This window comes from Bufo bufo, chromosome 3 (assembly GCF_905171765.1).
Source record: "Bufo bufo chromosome 3, aBufBuf1.1, whole genome shotgun sequence".
NCBI lineage: Eukaryota > Metazoa > Chordata > Amphibia > Anura > Bufonidae > Bufo > Bufo bufo.
The window spans coordinates 162988499-163011206 of record NC_053391.1 but is presented as its reverse complement, the minus strand read 5'-3'; the positions used below and the strand labels follow the sequence as shown (position 1 = coordinate 163011206).

Genomic DNA, 22708 nt, shown 5'->3' with positions numbered 1-22708 from the left:
CTAAAGCATCTGCCAACTCCTGGACAGTCTGTGGTGCAATGTGACTTTGGTGGATAGAGCGAGACATGATGTCCCAGATGTGCTCAATTGGATTCAGGTCTGGGGAACGGGCGGGCCAGTCCATAGCATCAATGCCTTCGTCATGCAGGAACTGCTGACACACTCCAGCCACATGAGGTCTAGCATTGTCTTGCATTATGAGGAATCCAGGGCCAACCGCACCAGCATATGGTCTCACAAGGGGTCTGAGGATCTCATGTCGGTACCTAATGGCAGTAAGGCTACCTCTGGCGAGCACATGGAGGGCTGTGCGGCCCTCCAAAGAAATGCCACCCCACACCATTAATGACCCAATGCCAAACCGGTCATGCTGGAGGATGTTGCAGGCAGCAGAACGTTCTCCACGGCGTCTCCAGACTCTGTCACGTCTGTCACGTCTGTCACATGTGCTCAGTGTGAACCTGCTTTCATCTGTGAAGAGCACAGGGCTCCAGTGGCGAATTTGCCAATCTTGGTGTTCTCTGGCAAATGCCAAACGTCCTGCACGGTGTTGGGCTGTAAGCACAACCCCCACCTGTGGATGTCGGGCCCTCATATCACCCTCATGGAGTCTGTTTCTGACCGTTTGAGCAGACACATGCACATTTGTGGCCTGCTGGAGGTCATTTTGCAGGGCTCTGGCAGTGCTCCTCCTGTTCCTCCTTGCACAAAGGCGGAGGTAGCGGTCCTGCTGCTGGGTTGTTGCCCTCCTACGGCCTCCTCCACGTCTCCTGATGTACTGGCCTGTCTCCTGGTAGCGCCTCCATGCTCTGGACACTACGCTGACAGACACAGCAAACCTTCTTGCCACAGCTCGCATTGATGTGCCATCCTGGATAAGCTGCACTACCTGAGGACACTTGTGTGGGTTGTAGACTCCGTCTCATGCTACCACTAGAGTGAAAGCACCTCCAGCATTCAAAAGTTACCAAAACATCAGCCAGGAAGCATAGGAAGTGAAAAGTGGTCTGTGGTCACCACCTGCAGAACCACTCCTTTATTGGGGGTGTCTTGATAATTGCCTATAATTTCCACCTGTTGTCTATTCCATTTGCACAACAGCATGTGAAATTGATTGTCACTCAGTGTTGCTTCCTAAGTGGACAGTTTGATTTCACAGAAGTGTGATTGACTTGGAGTTACATTGTGTTGTTTAAGTGTTCCCTTTATTTTTTTGAGCAGTTTATGTATATATATGCATACGTCTCAACCCTTCCTCAACAGCCCCTCTAATTTAAAACTATGTCCTCTTGTAGCAGTTTTTCTTCTTTTAAATATTCTCTCCTTTTTTACCTTGTTGATTCCCTTTATGTATTTCAAAGTTTCTATCATATCCCCTCTGTCTTGTCTTTCTTCCAAGCTATACATGTTAAGGTCCTTTAATCTTTCCTGGTCACTGATCTTGCACTTATCAACATTAAATTTTAGTTGCTAGATTTTTCACCATTTCTCTAGTTTTCCTAAATCCTTTTCCATTTGGTGTATCTCTCCAGGAACATCAACCCTGTTACAAATCTTTGTGTCATCAGCAAAAAGACACACCTTACCATCGAGGCCTTCTGCAATTTCGCTGATAAAGATCTTAAACAATATGGGTCCCAGAACAGATCCCTGAGGTACCCCACTGGTAACAAGACCATGGTCTGAATATACTGCATTGACTACAACCCTCTGTTGTCTGTCCCTCAGCCACTGCCTAATCCATTTAACAATATGGGAGTCCACGCACAAAGACTGCAATTTATTGATAAGCATTCTATGTGGGACAGTATCAAAAGCCTTACTAAAGTCTAGATAAGCGATGTCTACTGCACCTCTGCCATCTATTATTTTAGTCACCCAATCAAAAAAATCTATAAGATTAGTTTGACATGATCTCCCTGAAGTAAACCCATACTGTTTTTCATCTTTCAATCCATGGGATTTTAGATGTTCCACAATCCTCTCCTTAAGTATGGTTTCCATTAATTTCCCCACTATTGATGTCAGGCTTACTGGCCTATAGTTGCCCGATTCCTCCCTACTACCTCTCTTGTGAATGGGCACATTTGCTAATTTCCAATCTTCTGGGACGACTCCTGTTGCCAGTGACTGGTTAAATAAATCTGTTAATGGTTTTGCTAGTTCACCGCTAAGCTCTTTTAATAGCTTTGGGTGTATCCCATCAGGCCCCTGTGACTTATTTGTATTAATTTTGGACAGCTGACTTAGAACCTCTTCCTCTGTAAAGACACATGCAGCAAAAGATTCATTAGTCTTCTTTCCTAACTGAGGTCCTTTTCCTTCATTTTCCTTTGTAAAAACTGAACAGATGTATTCATTGAGGCAGTCAGCTAGTTCTTTATCTTGCCCCCGGCGGCTGTTCTCGGAACTGCCTGTTCCCGGTGACCGCATTTGATTTCAGATCGGCTCGCGCACAAGCACAGGTAAGGGCTTACCTGTGCCTCACCAACTTGTGATAAAAGATGGCAGCCCGCATGTGTTCGTGGGCGAACAATGCGAACTGGCCATCACTGATGAGGAGAAAGACCTGCAGGTTTCTATTGGCTAATGCAGGTCATGGGATATTGCCATATTTGTATTTTTTGGGAATATCTCAGGAACGGTGCATCCCAGAGTGCTGAGACCCAGTCTAAAACCTTCCCGCACCTGATGTACCTGTGTGCCAAATTTGGTGCCGATCAGTCCAGTTGTTTGGTTGTGCATAAAAAACAGACAGTCAGAAACTCACATTTTTATATACAGTCAGGTCCATAAATATTGGAACATCGACACAATCTAACATTTATGGCTCTATACACCACCACAATGGATTTGAAATGAAATGAACAAGATGTGCTTTAACTGCAGACTGTCAGCTTTAATTTGAGGGTATTTACATCCAAATCAGGTGAACAGTGTAGGAATTACAACAGTTTGCATATGTGCCTCACACTTGTTAAGGGACCAAAAGTAATGAGACAATTGGCTTGTCAGCTGTTCCATGGCCAGGTGTGTGTTATTCCCTCATTATCCCAATTACAATGAGCAGATAAAAGGTCCAGAGTTCATTTCAAGTGTGCTATTTGCATTTGGAATCTGTTGCTGTCAACTCTCAAGATGAGATCCAAAAAGCTGTCACTATCAGTAAAGCAAGCCATCATTAGGCTGAAAAAAATATATAAAACATCAGAGAGATAGCAAATACATTAGGCGTGGTCAAAACAACTGTTTGGAACAATCTTAAAAAGAAGGAATGCATCGGTGAGCTCAGCAACACCAAAAGATTCGGAAGTCCACGGAAAACAACTGTGGTGGATGACCAAAGAATTCTTTCCCTGGTGAAGAAAACACCCTTCACAACAGTTGGCCAGATTAAGAACAATCTCCAGGAGGTAGGTTTATGTGTGTCAAAGTCAACAATCAAGATAAGACTTCACCAGAGGTAATACAGAGGGTTCACCACAAGATGTAAACCATTGGTGAGCCTCAAAAACAGGAAGGCCAAGAGTTTGCCAAACGACATCTAAAAAAAGCCTTCACAGTTCTGGAACAACATCCTTTGGACAGATGAGACCAAGATCAACTTGTTCCAGAGTTTCTATGGCCTAAACAGCGTTCCATTAGTCGTTGAAATGTTCCTGGTGCATTACAAAGTCCAAAGGGCATGCAATTAAATTTGAATAGGCCCATGGGGGTGGTAAAAGCTGTTTTCTCTCGGTCTTCAGGAGCCATGGGTACTTGCCAGTATCCACTGGTCAGATCAAAAGTAGAGAAATAGGCTGATGACCCCAGTGCTGTCAGGGATTCTTTAATTCTGGGTAAGGGATAGGAATCCTTGTGGGTGATTTGATTAAGTTTTCTGTAATCCACAAAGAACCTGATGTTGCCATCCTTTTTCCGGACAAGAACTAGGGGTGCAGCCCATGGACTATGGCTGTCTTGGATAATATTGGAATCCTTCATCTCTTGGATCATTTGCTTCACAGATTGGTACATAGTTGGTGGTATAGGCCGGTACCTTTCTTTTATTGGAGGGTGAGAGCTGGTAGGGATAGTGTGTTTGATCCCACGGACTTCCCCATAATCTGTAGAGTGATTACTGAAGGCTTGATGATGTTCCTTCACGATGTTCAAAACTCCTTCAATTTGTTTTTTGGGCGTAGAGCTGTCTCCCACGTTAAGTTCTTCCCACCATGAGGCAGGCGGAGCATGTTCTGGAGTACTGGAGCGCTGTGCAGATTGTTCTACTTTAATTGCAGGCACGCTGATAACATCCTGGAAAGAGATTTGCAATAACTGAGCAACAGGATAATGTTTAGTGAGGGTAATGTGGTGATCATTCAGGTTTATGAGACGGACAGACACTTTATCTTGGGAAACAGTCACTAAGCTCCTTGCAGCTCTGACTAGGGGATGATCGTCTAGCGCGAAGGGCTCTACCATGGCTTGGTAGTCTTGACCTTGAATTCCCAGGGTGGCATGGCACCATATGAGTGTCTCGGTATTTGGTTTAAAGATCACAGGTTGGTTACCCTGGATGCGGACACAGCAGATTTCTCCCTTCTCATTGGCGAATTTCTGTTGTGCACTTAGCGCACGGTTGGTCTGTTGTATGACCCTTTTGGAGGCATGTGAAGCAGTAGGCATAGATTGGCGTAATGCCTCGAGCATCTCAGTGTAACAATTCCTAAGGACATTCATTTCTAGGATCACTGCAGAGCCACCTTTGTCTCCGTCTTGTACAACACTAATACCTTGTCGAGGTAGGGTGGTTTCATCTACTTGCAGAGTTAGAATAAACATGTATTGGCACGGGTTTCCTGTTGCTGGCAGTAATATCCAACCAGGATTCTGGTGGTTGCGTAAGTTGGCTCTGGTCCCAGTATTTATCAAATGCAGGCCGTAGGATGGTAGTGACTTGAGATCCGGTGTCCAGTATGGCGACAAAGGGAATTCCGTTAATTTAGATTGCTACTTCCGGACGGGATCCTATGTATCTGGGCATCCAGTTGGAATATTGTGGACCTACTGGTTTACCTCTCAAGGGGTGGTCCTTAGCCTCGAGGGTCTCTTTTTTAATCACCAGCACATTGTTTCTGTATGTCCCGACTTATGACAGTAGATGCAAACAGGTCGCCGGCGGGCGTTGGAGTGGTCATTTGGGCGCCCGCCAGGACTTCTGGGATATATATCTTTGTAGTCAGGAGGAAAAAGTTTTTTTCATACAGGTGTCTCATCCTCCAATAATAAAGACTTCTCCCACTGTTCTAATTTCTGTTCTAACACACCTTCTCCAGGCTTTTTGTCAAAAAGTTAGCCTGTTCTGTCAAGGCTGCTACGGCATCAGGGACTAGAGTTTGAACTGCCTGGCTGGCTACCGGACAACACTTGGAAGGGGTAGCAGGCGTGTGGACAAGAGTTTCAGCAATTTTAGCAGGCTCTGGCTGCAGACTCTTCCACAGAATACTAATGGCTAGCTTTTTTAAGTCTAGGAAGTTGACACTAGGGTGTTGTGCAGCTAACATTCTCAACTGGCTTTTTAGGTTGTCAGTGTTAACACATTCAATGAGTTGTTCCTTTAAAGTTTTGTCTTGGTTCTCTGTCTCAATGGGGTCTAACTGAACCACAGCTCTAAGGGCTTCTTGTAAAGACAATGCAAAGTCTCTCAGTGACTCACCGGCTTGTTGTTTCATGCTGAAGAACCTCATTTTGACTTCTGACATAGTCTTGTGTTCAAAGGTGGTGTAGAGTCTCTCGAAGATCTGTCCCAGTGTTCTCCTTTCAGAGCTAGTCCAGGACTTCACCTCCCAGAGTGCAGCTCCCTCTACAGATGTAGCAGGGATAGCTCTCCAGCTATTAACTCAAATTTCTTAACTCATCCCATAATCTTGAGACAAAAGCCATTGAAAAGCAATTGAAGGTGTTTGCTTAGATTAGATAACACAACTCAGAAATCTCAGAAAACAGAAGTGTTAACTCTACTCCATCCGTAGTTGCGCTAGGAGTATTTTCATTTGCTGCTCTGTGGAGACAGTGTACAACCTGAACAAGGCATACATTTTCTCTTTAAAGTCTCTTAGTGTGTGAGCTTCCCCAGAGTATCGGGGGAACCAAGGGGCCCCAAAGTAGCAGGGCATGGCTAGTGGCATCATGCTGGCTTCTGCAGCGGCTGGTGGTGCACTGGAGCCAGCTGCGGCTTCTGCAGGGGGTCCGCTGAGGTCAGGCTGCCCGGCTTCCTCCTGAACAGACATGGCAATGACAGTTTATTTAAATGCTGCAGGCTAAATTTGACTTTATACAGTTTTTGAATGGGGTTTCTATAGGCAACCGTTGCAGTTGTATGGCCCTTTAAGGCGATCGGTGCAGGCCGGAGATACTATTGAAGACGATTCTTAATAAATTTCCACTCTGCTACTGATGGAGGAATTTTTACAGGCTGAGGAGTAAGGTCGGGGACTTTACTTGCGTTTATCCCCGTGGAGGTTGGCTGGCAATGTGACGATCCTCCTCTCTCTTGCACGCATGCCAGATCTCACAATCCGCGAGAGTACGTCACACTAGTCTCTCTTCAATGCGATCCACAGCCAGAAGGGGCGGTGTTACACTTTGCATACAGCTCGGCCTCTCTGAACCGTTACAAGAGTGGGAGGCGGCACTTTGGCTTATTGTTTTGCATATGGGGCGGTGCACCAACCTTTTCCGCTCTGAGAGAGGGTGTAACTTAGTTTTTCCCGCCATCACAAGGACTATCAGTTCTGGCGTGACAAATATAGCAGTGAAGGTGGCTCATATGCTGCATAATAGTGAGATCACAGACGTATATGCAAGCACCGTGCGACTTACATTACACAAGTCTGGAATGGTGGCCCAAAAAAAGGTGAAGAAGCCTTGACTTCATTATCATCACTAGAGATGAGCGAATTGAACCTGACGAAGTGGAATTTGAATGCAAATTTCCTTGCACTTCGGGGTAACAAATCTAATTTTTCCTAAAATGGCGGCTACACGTGTGAGGACTGAGGACCTCTGGGAAGGTAGGATCACCCAGATTGACATGCCTGCATGCAGCCAATCAGCAGCCAGCCAGCCCTGTGATGTCACAGCCCTATAACTACGGCAGCCATCTTAGAGTCAGACATTTTCCAGCGTTCAGAGTGCAGGGACAGACGTGTAAAGGCGCTAGGGAAAGCAATTGGAAAAACTTGATTGTGGAAAAAAAGACAGAAAAACAATTTATAAGTGCAGGGAAAGGATAGGGAGGAATCATTTCACAGCATCTTAGTGCAGGGAGAAACATCAGAAGGTGCTAGGGACATTGATAGGAAAGCAATTTGTAAGTGCAGGGAAAGATTATTTGGGGATCCAAATAGCCATTAGACAGCTCTGTCATTCCAGCTATTTGGGCTGCAAGTGCTATGTTGAAAAGCCTTTAGTGGGTGATATCTTAGTATCTTTACTATCTTATATCAGTACTACAAGAAAATATATTCTCAGTTCACTACTGCAGTTATTTCTGTTTAAAGCGTATAGGGGCGTATTACAGTAAAAAAACTAAAATATATACGCACTGCACTGTTGCAGTTATTTCTGGTGAAAGCATATAGGGGTCTATTTCAGTAAAAAAAAAATATATATATATATACGCACTACACTGTTGCAGTTATTTCTGGTGAAAGCGTATAGGGGCATATTTCAGTACTACACGAAAAATATATACGCACTTCACTCTTTAAGTTTTTCCTGGTCAAAGCTGCAGTTAATTCTGGTGAAAGCGTTTACTGGCCTATTTCAGTACAAAAAGAAAAATATATTCTCAGTTCACGTCGGCAGTTATATGGGTTAAAAGCGTATAGAAAGAAAAAATATACGCACTTCACTGGTGCACTTATTTGTGGCAAAAGCATTTTGTGGCCTATTTCATTATAGGAAAAAATATATATATGCACTTCACTGGTGCACTTATTTGAGGCAAACGGGTTTAGTGGCCTATTTCATTATAGAATAAAAAAAATATACGCACTTCACTGGTGCACTTATTTGTGGCAAAAGCATTTAGTGGCCTATTTTAGTACAGAAAGAAAAAGATATACGCACTTCATTAGTGCAGTTTTTTGTGGCAAAAGGGTTTAGTGGCCTATTTCAGTACAGAAAGAAAAATATATATGCACTTCACTGGTGCATTTATTTCTGCTGAAAGCGTTTACTGGCCTATTTCAGTACAAATAGAATAATATATTCTCAGTTCACGTCGGCGGTTATATGTGTTGAAAGCATGGCTGGGAGTCCGCAGGGTGGCAGCAGTGGGAGGTCGGGAGCCAAACGTGCCCAGGGTAGAGCACCTGCTTCTCAGCAGCCTACTAACCCGGGAAGTAGTGGTGCAGGGGTTCACGGAAGTAGCGGCGGTAGCAGTCAGTCAGTGCAGCGGTTATATGTGTTATTTTGTATTTCAGTACTAAAAGATAAATATATTCTCAGTTCACTTAGGCGGTTATTTGTGTTGAAAGCGTTTAGTGGCCTATTTCAGTGCAAAAAGGAAAAAAATATACGCACTTCACTGGTGCATTTATTTCTGCTAAAAACGTTTACTGGCCTTTTTCAGTACAAAAAGAAAAATATATACGCATTTCACTTCTGCAGTTATTATTTCAGTACAAAAACAAATTATATTAAGTGTTCACTTTAGCAGTTATATGTGGTAAAACCTTTAGTGACGTATTTTGGTCAAAAAACAAAATGTATTCAGCGGTCAGCGCTGCGGTTATATGTGGTAAAATCTCCATGATGTCTCCATGATAAATCTGCAGCGTGGGGGCCCCGTGTGGCTTCTACACACTTTCAAAATAATCCTTCAGTGGGGCGAATAGATGCCGGATGCCCGGGACGCTCCATGACCTTCTCAGGAGCTGCTGTCGGGAGCAGCGGTTCTTTTCTGAGACGTCCGTATAGTGCGGGGGGAATCCGAAGACCCTCTCCATCTCCGTGCTCCGTTATATGTGGTAAAATCTTTTGTGACTTATTTCGGTGGAAAAACAAATTTTATTCAGCGTTCAGCGCAGCAGTTATATGCGGTAAAATCTTTTGTGATGCATTTCGGTGGTAAAACAAATTGTAATCAGTGTTCAGCACTGCAGTTATATGCGGTAACATTTTTTGTGACGCATTTCGGTGGAAAAACTAATCTTAATCAGCGTTCAGCGCTGTTGTAATATGCGGTAAAATCTTTTGTGATGTATTTTGGTAGTAAAACAAATTGTAATCAGTGTTCAGTGCTGCAGTGATATGTGGTAAAATCTTTATTGAAGTATGATAGTTGAAAAACAAAATTAATTCAGTGGTCAGCGCTGCGGTTATATGCGGTAAAATCTTTATTTAAGTATTTCGGTCAAAAAACAAAATTTATTCTGCGGTCAGCGCTGCGGTTATATGCGGTAAAATCTTTAGTGACGTATCTTGATGAACTTCACGACTCATCTGGGCTCAAAGCTATCTTTACGCTTTGTCTTCTCATTGTCTGTAGCTACTAGAGGCCTGCTCATGCCAGGCAGGTTCCCCCAGAAGTATCTTGGTCGATCGACATTCTGTCATTGTGCCATTCTGGGGCTTCCTCATGCTGCTGCCACCTCCAGACTCTGTCATTGTGCCATTCTGTGGCCTACTCATGCTGCTGCCACCTCCAGACTCTGTCATTGTGCGACTCTGTGGCCTCCTCCTGATGCTGCTGCTGTCAAAACCTCCAGACTCGGTCATCGTGCCACTCTGTGGCCTACTCATGCTGCTGCCACCTCCAGACTCTGTCATTGTGCCACTTTGTGGCCTACTCATGCTGCTGCCTCCTCCAGACTATGTTGTTGTGCCATTCTGTGGCTTCCACATGCTGCTGCCACCTCCAGACTCGGTCATTGTGCCACTCTGTGGCCTACTCATGCTGCTGCCACATCCAGACCCTGTCATTGGGCCACTCTGTGGTCTCTTAATGCTGCTTCCACCTCACCACTATGTCATAGGTCCACTCTGTGGACTTCTCATGCTGTTCCCACCCTTCCCCACTTCATTACTGGTCCACTATTTTGGCTTTTGGCCTGGCTGACATTATCATTTATTTGACACTTCTTCTGATCTGTCAGAAGGAAGTAAAAATGAGAAGCACAACGGATTCTGTCTGTGTAGCTGCTTCAAGGCCTGTATGGTCCCATCAGAATTGGCTTATGATTTGGTAGTCAAAAGCAGGAGTGGGTAGAAAACACAGAAGTTTTAGATCCACTCCTGTTTTTTTTTTGGGCATTAGGAATACTGATGGATTACTGACCAAATGCTGACCGAGTAAAGGCAAATACTCAACAGACAGGATCCGTTTTTTGGGGGGTTATTGTTGTGACGATCAGAGGAAGGGCAAAATTATCAGTAACATCAACACAAACTTATTGCTGACACCCTCTCCACTCTGTCAGGGGGGTGTCTACTTTTATAAGTGTTTAATAGAACAGGTTCTGTAGACATCTACAAACCGGATTCCAAAAAAGTTGGGACACTAAACAAATTGTGAATAAAAACTGAATGCAATGGTGTGCAGATGGCAAATGTCAATATTTTATTTGTAATAGAACGTAGATGACAGATCAAACGTTTAATCCGAGTAAATGTATCATTTTAAAGGAAAAATACGTTGATTCCAATTTTCATGGTGTCAACAAATCCCCAAAAAGTTGGGACAAGTAGCAATAAGAGGCTGGAAAAAGTAAATTTGAGCATAACGAAGAGCTGGAAGACCAATTAACACTAATTAGGTCAATTGGCAACATGATTGGGTATAAAAAGAGCTTCTCAGAGTGGCAGTGTCTCTCAGAAGCCAAGATGGGTAGAGGATCACCAATTCCGACAATGCTCTGCAGAAAGATAGTGGAGCAATATCAGAAAGGTGTTACCCAGCGAAAAATTGCAAAGACTTTGCATCTATCATCATCAACTGTGCATAACATCATCCGAAGATTCAGAGAATCTGGAACAATCTCTGTGCGTAAGGGTCAAGGCCGTAAAACCATACTGGATGCCCGTGATCTCCGGGCCCTTAAACGACACTGCACCACAAACAGAAATGTTACTGTAAAGGAAATCACAGAATGGGTCAGGAATACTTCCAGAAACCACTGTCAGTGAACACAATCCACCGTGCCATCCGCCGTTGCCAGCTGAAACTCTACAGTGCAAAGAAGAAGCCATTTCTAAGCAAGATCCACAAGCTCAGGCGTTTTTACTGGGCCAGTGATCATTTAAAATGGAGTGTGGCAAAATGGAAGACTGTTCTGTGGTCAGACGAGTCACGATTCGAAGTTCTTTTTGGAAATCTGGGATGCCATGTCATCCGGACCAAAGAGGACAAGGACAACCCAAGTTGTTATCAACGCTCAGTTCAGAAGCCTGCATCTTTGATGGTATGGGGTTGCATGAGTGCATGTGGCATGGGCAGCTTGCATGTCTGGAAAGGTACCATCAATGCAGAAAAATATATTCAGGTTCTAGAACAACATATGCTCCCATCCAGACGTCATCTCTTTCAGGGAAGACCCTGCATTTTTCAACAAGATAATGACAGACCACATTCTGCATCAATCACAACATCATGGCTGCGTAGGAGAAGGATCCGGGTACTGAAATGGCCAGTCTGCAGTCCAGATCTTTCACCTATAGAGAACATTTGGCGCATCATAAAGAGGAAGGTGCAACAAAGAAGGCCCAAGACGATTGAACAGTTAGAGGCCTGTATTAGACAAGAATGGGAGAGCATTCCTATTTCTAAACTTGAGAAACTGGTCTCCTCAGTCCCCAGACATCTGTTGAGTGTTGTAAGAAGAAGGGGAGATGCCACACAGTGGTGAAAATGGCCTTGTCCCAACTTTTTGGGGATTTGTTGACACCATGAAATTCTGATTCAACATATTTTTCCCTTAAAATGGTACATTTTCTCAGTTTAAACTTTTGTTCCGTGATTTATGTTCTATTCTGAATAAAATATTAGAAGTTGGCACCTCCACATCATTGCATTCAGTTTTTATTCACGATTTGTATAGTGTCCCAACTTTTTTGGAATCCGGTTTGTATGTGGAATCAGCTGATGAGGGTTTAAAAGGAGTGTGCTTCTTCTTGATGCTAACATTTACCTGTAAGGCTGAGTTGGTTCTTGAGTTATTTGGTCAGTTTTGGCCTCGTGACTGCCCAAATAAGTGAAGTATGCAGTGATTCTAAGAGCGACACCTGTCATGTGCTTGTCATACTGACTCCCCGTATTGTTTCTCTACCACAGCAGACTCCCTATGCGTGTTACTGCAAGGCACAGTGTTCTACACCCCTATAAAGGCTCTCTGCAGCCCGGAAATATACATTTTTTATGCAATTCGCCGCAAAACAATTTGGATCAAAGCAAATTTTTCGGTGAACCGGCCGAATAGAATTTTTAAAAAATTCGCTCTTCTCTAATCATCATAAGAAGCGCCGGCTCGAGTTTGCAAAAAAGTATGAACAGTGGATAGTAGACGATTGGAAACAGGTGATTTGGAGTGATGAGACAAAAGTCAATAGGCTGGGCTCTGATGGGTGTAAATGGGTCTGGAGGGGAAAAGGGGGCTAACGGATTGAGAAATTGAAGGAACTGTCAAGTTTGGTGGAGGAAGCCTGTTGATATGGGGTTGTTTCACAGTCAAAGGCATTGGATACTTGACCAGGATCGATGATGGTCTCAATGCTGAGCTATATCTGAGTCCCCTGCAATATGAGTTACTTCATACACTCGAGTACTATGTGTATGAAAAGGACAACATAGTGTTCCAGCAGGACAACAAACCGAATACTACATCGAGATTGGCAAAAAAATGGTTCAATGACAATGAAGTATAGGTGTTGGATTGGTCCCCACAGTCCCTAGACTTCAACCCAGTCTAACCCAATCGTAGAGTTGAAGAAAAAGCTGTATTCGTACCCAAGTGAGTTGACCAGTAAGCACCAACATTGGTAATGTGTAGAAGAGACCTGGGAACATATTTTGATTGAGACATGCTTGAATCTTATCGGGAGCATGCCCAGAAGTATTCAGGCAGTGCTGAATGCCAAAGGTAGATTTACAATATACTAACAAAATAATAAAAATAAAAATTTACAATTTTAGGAGCAAAACAGTAACAATGCAGTTACATGACAGGGATCTGCATAACTAATAATATGCTGAATACTTGCAAGTCCAATTTATGTATGAGATAGCCAAGATGATTGTCTATAAAATTATGGTAGTTTCACGTTCAAAGCTGTAGTGGTGAAATATGGAGACTGAAAGTTAAAAGTTCAAAACATTGTTGCCCTTTTGCTCATCAGTGTATATCCTGAATGTAATATTTCCTGTTGCTATAGTCAGCCAAACCCATGATTTAATTTTTTCTCTGCCATAGCTTAAGAACTGCCCCTAAAAATGCCCAGCTAGTATATATCTCACTCCTACCCAGGTAGTTACATAGATACGTAGATAGTTCTCTATCACTGCCCCTCTCTGATTTTGGTACCACAAACTGGTTTCTACTAATAATTAATTCACAACCACAAACATTGACCTTTCCAGTGGATACACTATCCAGGTAATGGCTTGTGTCACTTGCTAGGTAATTAACTAATGAATCAACTAATCCACTGTAAAAATACTTAAAGCTGGGTTTACCCATGTAGTAGTGTGCTACATAAGCAAAACTGCAAATGCATCTACAGTAACTGTGAATTGTGCATGGTATTTATAAGTGAAAGAAAACTTTTTTTGACATGTTTTATCTGTAAAAACTGCATTGCCAATAACCCTACCATAAAAATGTGGTAATTTATGGTAACCACTTTAAAAAATTTAACAAATGTACCTCAAAATATAAACCCAGCCTAAGGGAAGCTAGAAAAGCAGTTAGCTCTCTTTGCCTGTTATAACAGGAGGTCTGTCTGTTTGATCATGAATTGTGAGAAAAATGCTGCTTTTATTCACAATTGAGCTGTCAAGGAAAAGCTCTCCTTCTGTTTGTAAGGGATGCTTAATGTATATCAAATGCCATCTCAGCAAGGACTTAAAAGGGTTGTCCCATCTCGACCTTTCATGACCACAATGGGAATAACTGCAATAAGTACCAGGCAGAGGTGAGAAACTGTTGCTCTGCTGTTTCCATAACTCTGATTGTAGTGAATGGGAGCTATGCAAACAGTATAGCACAGCAAGCTACCCTGGTTCTGTAACTCCTGAGTAATGGGAACAGACTAGCACCAGCCTCTCAGTTATCTTTCAAATATGATTTTTATTAGAGTTTTTTCAGTGTAGATTACACTTAAATCATTAAAGTATGTTTATGAGAAATAGAAACATTAAGGAATATTTGCAAGTGATTTAGTTACAACAAAGTATTGGTAGTATGATTGAATGTGACAAGCATTTATACATTTCTTTGTACCTTCTTACCCTGGTCAGCACTTATTGAGGTTATTTCCATTTCAGCCACGAAGCGCCAAGAAGGATCAACTCATTTACCTTTTAGAATTTTTTTTATTAATTCATATATTTTCAGTCTTTTTGGGGTTGATTTTTTTATGAATGTGTATATACACTATACATAGCAAAGCACAATACCTACACAATATAACCGCAAAAGCTTTGATGACATGACATTCTAAATATACAGTATATGCACTAATATAAAGTCCTCCCCTTTTCTGAGAAGGATTTCTACAAGATGTTGGAGTATGTTTTGGGGAATTTTGCACCCAGAAGAGCATTTTTGAGTTCAGACACTGAAGTAGAACAAAAAGGTCTGTCTCGCAATTTCCATTCCAGTTTATTCCAAAGTTTCTTGATGGGGCTGAAGTCAGGACTCTGTGCGGGCCAGTCAAGTTATTTCACATTAAACTCACCCAAACATGCCTTTATGGACCTTGCTTTGTACATTGGGGCACCATCATGCTGGAACAGAAAAGAGCCTTTATCAAATTGTACCCACAAGGTTGGAAGCATTCAATTAAGCATTACAATTTTACTTCACTGGAACTAAGAGGCAAAGGCAAACCCTTAAAAAAATAAAAACATAGCATGATCCTTCCTCCACCAAACTTTACAGCTATCACAGTGTAGTCAGGCAGGTAGTGATCTCCTGGCATTAGTAAAGCTCAGACTCATCCTTCAAACGATCAAATAAAGAAGTATGATTTATTGCAGTGTGCCAGTCCGCAGAGGTAGAACACGTGAGGTTCACGGGAGGCCGGAATGTACATACAGTTCATCGGTTACTCACGGTTAAGCAGATGCCTCCCTGGGCCAGCAGTGCAGGGAAGGGGAGAACAGCACTGGATTCTCCGGGGCACACTCAGTTACAGGGGACACCGGCCAGGTGGTGATTGAGGTGCCGTTGATGGTGATTGGGTTTCTGAGTGCTTGTGTGGCTGGGCCCCTGGTTTAGGTTTTGTTGTGACGCCAGCACCTTGATGGTGCAAAATGTTGAGAGTGGTAGTGGTATGGAGTTAGAAGAATGAGGCAGGTTTAAATCCAACTGGGAACTTTACTATAATCAGGTTCTTTATAACTGCTTACATCCAGTTATTAAACAGTCTCTGATACACATGCAAGTTGGATGCTTCAGTCTCAGTTGAGGTAGTTCAAGTCCTCGTCTTCTACACACAAGCGATGCAACAGAAATCTTATCTGTCCAGCGCTGTCTCTTGCAGTCATCTTTACAGGATGGCCACTCCTAGGCAGAGTAGCAGCAGTGCTGAACTTTCTCCATTTATAGACAATTTGTCTTACCATGGACTGATGAACAGCAAGGCTTTTGGAGATCCTTTCCAGCTTTATGCAAGTCAACAATTCTTAATCGTAGGTCTTCTGAGAGCTCTTTTGTGCGAGGCATCATTCACATCAGGGCAGCTGTAACCAACACCTCCAATCTCATCTCATTGATTGGACTCTAGTTGGCTGACACCCCACTCCAATTAGCTCTTGGAGATGTCATTAGTCTAGGGGTTCACATACGTTTTCCACCTGCACTGTGAATGTTTTCATGGTGTGTTGAATAAAAACATGCCTGCCTCTAGTTGCTTTGTTTTGTTACATCACGGCTGTCTGTCTGCTGGACGATGATCATACTGTGAGTAGTAACTGGTGTTGATATTTTGGGTCCTTAGAACTTCAGACTAAGAAGGAAAATGTATTCTATTGTGGATATTCTTCTCTGTGTTTTCTGTGGTTTGTTTTGTGTGTCAGGCGCCTCCCAGGTAGCAATTAACCATGGCAAGAGAATTCCCCTGGCAGGAGGTTGCGCTTTGAGCGCAGGGACAGGACTGAAAGAGACTACAAGATCATTTCTGCCTGTGAGAGTCTGGAGGAATTGCCAGACGAGGGGGCAGAGGGGGGGTCCGACCGGCAGGCCAACCGTGGAAGCTGGGGAAAAATCCTGTCTGCCAGTGAGGTGAGCCCTGCTTGTTGTTAAAGAGGGGTGGTGATGCTTGATTTAGTCTTGTTAATGTTCAAGTTGGTAAACAAGAAGTTGAAAAGTTTATCTTTATTGTGTATACTTGTTGATTGTGTCTCCCCTCAGAAGAAGAAAACAAAAAACAGAGACAAAAAAAAAACTGTGCAATGTAGCATAGGAAATTCCTGTACTGATTCTTTAAAGTTGCGACTCATGAAGTCCGGTTGTGACTGCCACCCCTCTCAGGGAGTGAGGGGTGTTTGGGTTAAATGTACATGCAAGAATTACTGCTGCTGAGCCCGTAGGAACTTTGTTTGCTAAGATAGAGAACATATGGAGACGGAGCGCTGGGTACTTGTAAGGGAAACCCCGTGTTGAGGTTATTATAGACCTGGTGGGTCCCCAAGGTGGTCTCTGCGTAAGTCCTGACTAGGTGAACCAGAAGGACTGTCTGAGGGAGGAGAACCTAGGGTATGTTTTAACTACGTGTACCAGAAGGATTATGATCCGAGGGAGGAGGACCTAATGGAAGCCCGGCCAGCAAATAATGTAATTCAGGATTTGGGGTGTTATAGTGCCTTGTGAGCCAGACCCAAATACTGGGATTGGACTGAGACAGACCATGGGGACCATACCAAAAAAAGGCCTAGGAGCAGAAGAGGAAAACTGCCAGACAAATGGTGAGAGAGAGAGTAGGAAAGAGTTTCTTGCAACTTATCAGTTAACCCCTTGTTATGTACCGGCTGTGGGATTTATGGGAGAAACCGTTTTTGTCCGTGAATCTGAGCCAGTTAAAATAAAGATAAAAGACAGTATGATTGTTGCCCAATTGTTACTAAAGAAGAAACCCAGTTAAGGGGCTGCCTGTCAGTTACAGGATGGTTCATGTTCCTAGAGAAGATATCAAGGTGACAATTTTGAAAAACCCCAGATAGAAGGGAGGCTGTTGAAAGGATTTAAATGCCCAAAGGAGCACAAATCCTAAGGGTGTTTTTGGGACTGGTGTCATACTGGATTAGACATGCCTCCATGGTAATGCAGCCTATGTGTGATTGTCTGTTATCTGACCTATTTCACCTGACAGAAGAGGCAGTGAATAACTTTCATACAATGAAGCTGTGCCTAACCTCAGCCCCAGCCCTGAGTATTCCAAAATATGATGAGGAATTTAACTTGTTCTGTTCTAAACTTCAGGGTCACAGTCAGCCATGTTATACATTGTTGCCCGCGGTGCCCCCTCCTGTGTCAGGGCAGTCACAGCAGTGCAGGCAATGAAATTGATAAGCAGCTGTGAAGACATGGCAATTTCTGTGTATAGATAGCACCCACACGCACCCCCTTCCCCACAATTTCATCTTTAGCAATCAGTTTGAGTTTCAGGAAGTGCAGGGGGGGGGGAGAAATGGAAACATACAGTTGTGCAAACTCCCCATGACATATAGGGCATTCTCGCACAGGTGCAACCAAAACATATTTCTATGGCTAGACAACTCAGACTCCAATGTTCACTCCTCATTTCTTTCAAAAGATTTACTACTCTGAATCCTGCTACTTTGTTACCAATTACAGATTTAGAAATGGGGGAGGGTAGCACAGGTAGCCTTTTGTCTGATTTAGCTGAAAATGCTCCTCATGAATGTATACAGTTGATGCAACAAGAAACTTCTGGATTTCCTCATGAAAAAACTCTTGATAACCCTGATTTTGAGTGTTTTGTAGATGGAAGCAGGATTATGGGAGAGGATGGCTGGGTCCACACTGGATATGCAGTGGTCACACAGCATGAGGTAGCCGTTGCTGAACCACTCCCTCTGCAAATGTCTGCACAGGAGGCAGAGCTGAAGGCACTCACAGAGGCGTGTAAGGGGAAGAAGGTAAACAGATTCAAGGTATGGTTTTGGTATTGCACATGACTATGGACCCATATGGCGGGCTAGAGACTTTGTAACCTCTGCAGGTCAGCCCATTAAAAACAAAGACTCTGTGAACTCTTTACTGTTGCCAGAAGAAGTTTCTATTGTAAAGGTAAAGGCTCACACAAGGTGTACCACAGTAGAGGCGAAAGGCAATGGCAGAGCTGACAAGGCGGCCAAACAAGCTGCGCTCCAGCCAAAAAATGCTGATGACACCCCGGTAAGAGCCTTAAAGCCTGTGGATATATCTAAAGACATTTCAATTAAGTTAAAGAACTGTGGACTAAACAAGGGGCTGGGCCAGATGACCAAGGAGTATGGAAAAACAAGGACAAAATTTGTCTACCACGCTCTCTGTACCCAGCTATTGCTCAGGAGACCCGTGGGCCCACTCACCTATCGAAAGGTGCCATGGTAAGTGTGGTTAATACAGGGTGGATTGCTCCAGGGTTTTCTCTGTGCACTGAATAACCCTGGTCAAGTGGTGAAGACTCCAAGCAAGCACACCCCCCAGGCCATGTTACCCATTTCAGAGAATGCAGATAGACTATATAAACTACAAAAGGTAGGAGTGTATGAATTCGCTCTCGTGTGTGTTGATCTCTTTTCCGGTTGGCCTTCCCGATAGCCAAAGCAAATGCCAAGAATACGGCAAAGAAACTGGCCAGTTAACTGATATACAGGTATGGTGTTCCTAAACTTATTGAGTCATATAGAGGTTCTCATTTCGCATTTGAAGTGATGAGGGAAGGTATGCATGCATTAGCGGTGATCCAAGCTTTCCAAGTTGAATGCTTGAACGTATAAAAGGCCATGTTGGAGATCCAGAGGCCCTGGACAGAGGGCTGGCCTCTGGCTATATATTCAGTAAGGACTACCCTAAACAAAAGGACTGGGTTGTCCCCATTTGAGATCCTTTTTAGAAGTGCTCCCAGGTTAGGGTTGTACTTTCCCCAGCAGCTGCAGATGAATAATGACAGTCTGACCAGTTACATACGGGCCCTCACAAAAAGGCTAGAATACATGCATAAACAGGTGTTTCGCTTCACTTGCAGATCCTGACTCAGTAGAAGGAACTCACAACTTGCAGCCCGGGGACTGGGTGGTGATAAAAAGGATTGTGAGAAAAGGACAAGTTCCAAGATTCGATGGTCCCTTTCAAGTACTGTTGACCACCCACACCGCTGTAAAGGTTGAAGGAAAACTCAACTGGATACACGCTTCTCACTGCAAGAAAGTCTTGGAACCACAGGATAAAGATCCTCCTGCTGACAGTGGCTCTGACCCTGAGCATGTCAGCAGTGTTTCGTCCACTGAATGATGAATGGGACAATGCTTTGATACGGCACCTTCAGGTGCTGTTTGAAGGAATGAATGAAATTGAAAAAGTGATAGACTGTTGGATCTGTACTCACAGTCCAGTGAGTTCAGCCAGTATGCCCTATTTCGCCGTGCCCCTCAGTTTTTCTGAATTGACTGAACTGGCCAACTCTACTATCTTTTTCACAGGCATGAAGCAGGTTAAGTCCAAACTAAAAACAGGGAGGTACCCTTACCCGTTGCAGAATGACCTGAGCCCCCCTGGCTCATGGTAAACAGATCAGGGCCACCAGTTTATTATAGCTCTACCCCCTGGAACGAGAACATGTGGTGCAATGTGTCATGCTTTCCAAGTTGGACACACTGTTATTGTTTGCAAATACAGTCGAAAGGTATGTCTTTTAGTCCTCATGACAAATTCGGCTGCAATGACCCTAACACAAAATACCTGGTGCAGTCTGTTGGTATATATCCTGTAAAGGGTAAGAATCTGGCCTGCAACAACTGTACTTTAGTTGATTTAATTGCTGGAATAACCTCTAACTCCTCAGATGGTCAGAAAAAGGGACCAAAACTGACAGAAGGTGTCCTACTGGCCAAATTGATAACTCAATTGTTTAATAGTACGGTGGTTGCAGTCCCAGAAGATATATTCCTGGTCTGTGGGCATAAGGCATACAAGTGGTTTCTCAGAGATATCACTGGTTTATGTGCAATCGCCCAGTTTACTCCTGCAACCTTTATAATACCCTATTCCAACATAGATATGTTTATTAATAAAGTTTGTAAGAAGGGGAAACAATATCGAGATTATTGAGAGTATCTGTGGTACTGTTCCCACTGAAGGGAATCCTTAAGCCAGAATAAGGTTAGCTTGTTCTGAAGTACCTTTGGGTGGTAACAGTTCACAGATTTCTTAAAATGGGGGAATTGTGAGAGATAGAACTCCATCTTGTATATCCTATATCTATCTGAACCAGAGTTCAATTAGAGGTTAATAAAATGTTAGCTGAAGTGTCTGAAAGGTCAGCTTTTTGCAGGCACGCGGGGGAGAGGGGGAATCAGCTGATAACCTTCCCCCCCTTCCTGTTCTATTTTTATAAATGCTAGCTTCTGCTGCGCTAAGTTCACATCCTCTTTTCTGATAAATATGTTTCATTTCTTCTGTCTTTGTGGTTTTATGTGACACATGGCTGTTGGGAGTCGACCAATAATCATGGTATAAGATTATCTGCTAATTTACAATAAAGTAGATTACTGATTACAACCATTGTCCGTTTATATCAGCCTTCTCTGTGCGCATACGTTATTTGAATTTGGAACCCCTAAATTATAGACACAGGGATAATTGTCCTCACAGTCCTCCACCTAGATACAAAGGCACCTGGAGCCTAGAATAATGGCTCTGTCCTTCCTTTGTCTTTGTCCAACAATAAACTTGACCAAGATTCACTTGCTACTCCAGAAGAGTGAATGGTAGAATAGAGACTTTTTTTCTGACCCTGCCTTGCTGGCTTAGTTCTGAGATACATCTATGGCTCCTCTGGGCCGTGAAGCCCAAGAGAAAGAGCTTGAGAGGAGAGGAGACCTCTCCTACCTCCTCCACACTCCTGTACTCAACCACTACATCTTCCCAACTCACCTAACTAGGCCTGAACTGTCCTATATATACTGTGGTGCTATCCCCATCTAGTGGCTGATTTATGTAGTGCACCAGACAGCCTGGTAAAAAGGGATTTCACACAGTAGTACAATGCAGCATGAAATTACAGAAGATGACAAAAAGCTTTTGCAGATCCCACATAAGCTAGTGGGACGCTGCATACCCCCTTTGTTTAATATGTGTCGAACTCGATACATTCTGGACGAACTCTCCTGAAAAATACAAAAAAGGCAAGCATACAAACAAGCATACAGGTATAAATAAAAAACAGTAGGAAAATGTACATTATAGTAATACACTTTATAGAAAAACACAATAAATTATGTGGTTCACAACGCAAAATGGGATGTGGGACGACGTTTTCTTCTGATCTTGACGGTGACAAAAATGGGCGTTGATCTCACAAACATAATATAAAGTCCATGGCAAAGTCTAACCAAGTCTTTAGTATATAAAACTTTTTAAGTGCAGTATAATAAGAAAAGTGCAAAAAGTCTGTTGAATTTGCAAACATAGGAATTGAACATAAACAAATCACAGAAGAATGTCTTTCTGGGTACGTGACCTAAGCAGTATAATAGTCTTGTTGCTTAAATGGGTATTCCCATCTCAATGATCACTGTTTAATCTGGTAATGATGTGACAATGATCATTTCTGTAAATATAATCTATTAGCCAATTCCCACCCTTCTTCATAAAAATCTTCTCTTACCCATTGTTGTCATTGGTTTCCCCCTAGTTATGGCCACATCTCGCCTGCCAAATGCAGGGGCCGCGCATGCACAGATGATTCAAAGCGATCCAGTGGCAGGCCTCTTTCATTCATGTACGCGCACAGCGCTGGGCGGGCGCGCATGCGCTGATCTTTATTTCTTTGTGCTCCATCTAAAACAGAATCACAGAGTGTCATATAATATGCTGAAGAGCTATCATCAATATGTCACAGAAATTGTAAGCTATTCAATTAAAATTTAACTTATAATAGATAATGTTAATAAAGGTATAATTTTCCAAAATTTCTTGATATATTTTCACTTGATATTATCAATTGCCAGAATAAAGGTAGAATTAAGACCCACCGTGGACTTCAATGCAGTAGGTCATATGATAAGGAAGGTAAGAGGTGTAGCACTTACAGTTAGATGTTTTCTAAGTGAGATCTGGTGAGGTCAGGAGGAACAAGTATCCCTATTGATACCCTAAGGTGTCTACCCCTGCCTACAGGCAGAGCACCCGCCCCGAAAGGGGCGACCCCACCTCTCGGTGGCTAAACCCTTATTCTTACCCTCACGTGACCCTAGATATTAACTCACGGCGGGTTC

At 43.2% G+C, this 22708-nt stretch overlaps 1 long non-coding RNA gene across 1 annotated transcript in view; it reads left to right on the top strand.

Annotated features, from left to right (window-relative positions):
* The window catches only part of LOC120993283, a 28638-nt gene extending 10467 nt beyond the window's left edge, over positions 1 to 18171 (top strand). Inside the window, exons 2-3 of the long non-coding RNA XR_005777192.1 lie at positions 3555 to 3562; positions 17977 to 18171. This is a non-coding gene — a long non-coding RNA (uncharacterized LOC120993283). The remainder of the gene's footprint in view (positions 1 to 3554; positions 3563 to 17976) is intronic.
* The last annotated feature ends 4537 nt before the right edge of the window (positions 18172 to 22708 follow it).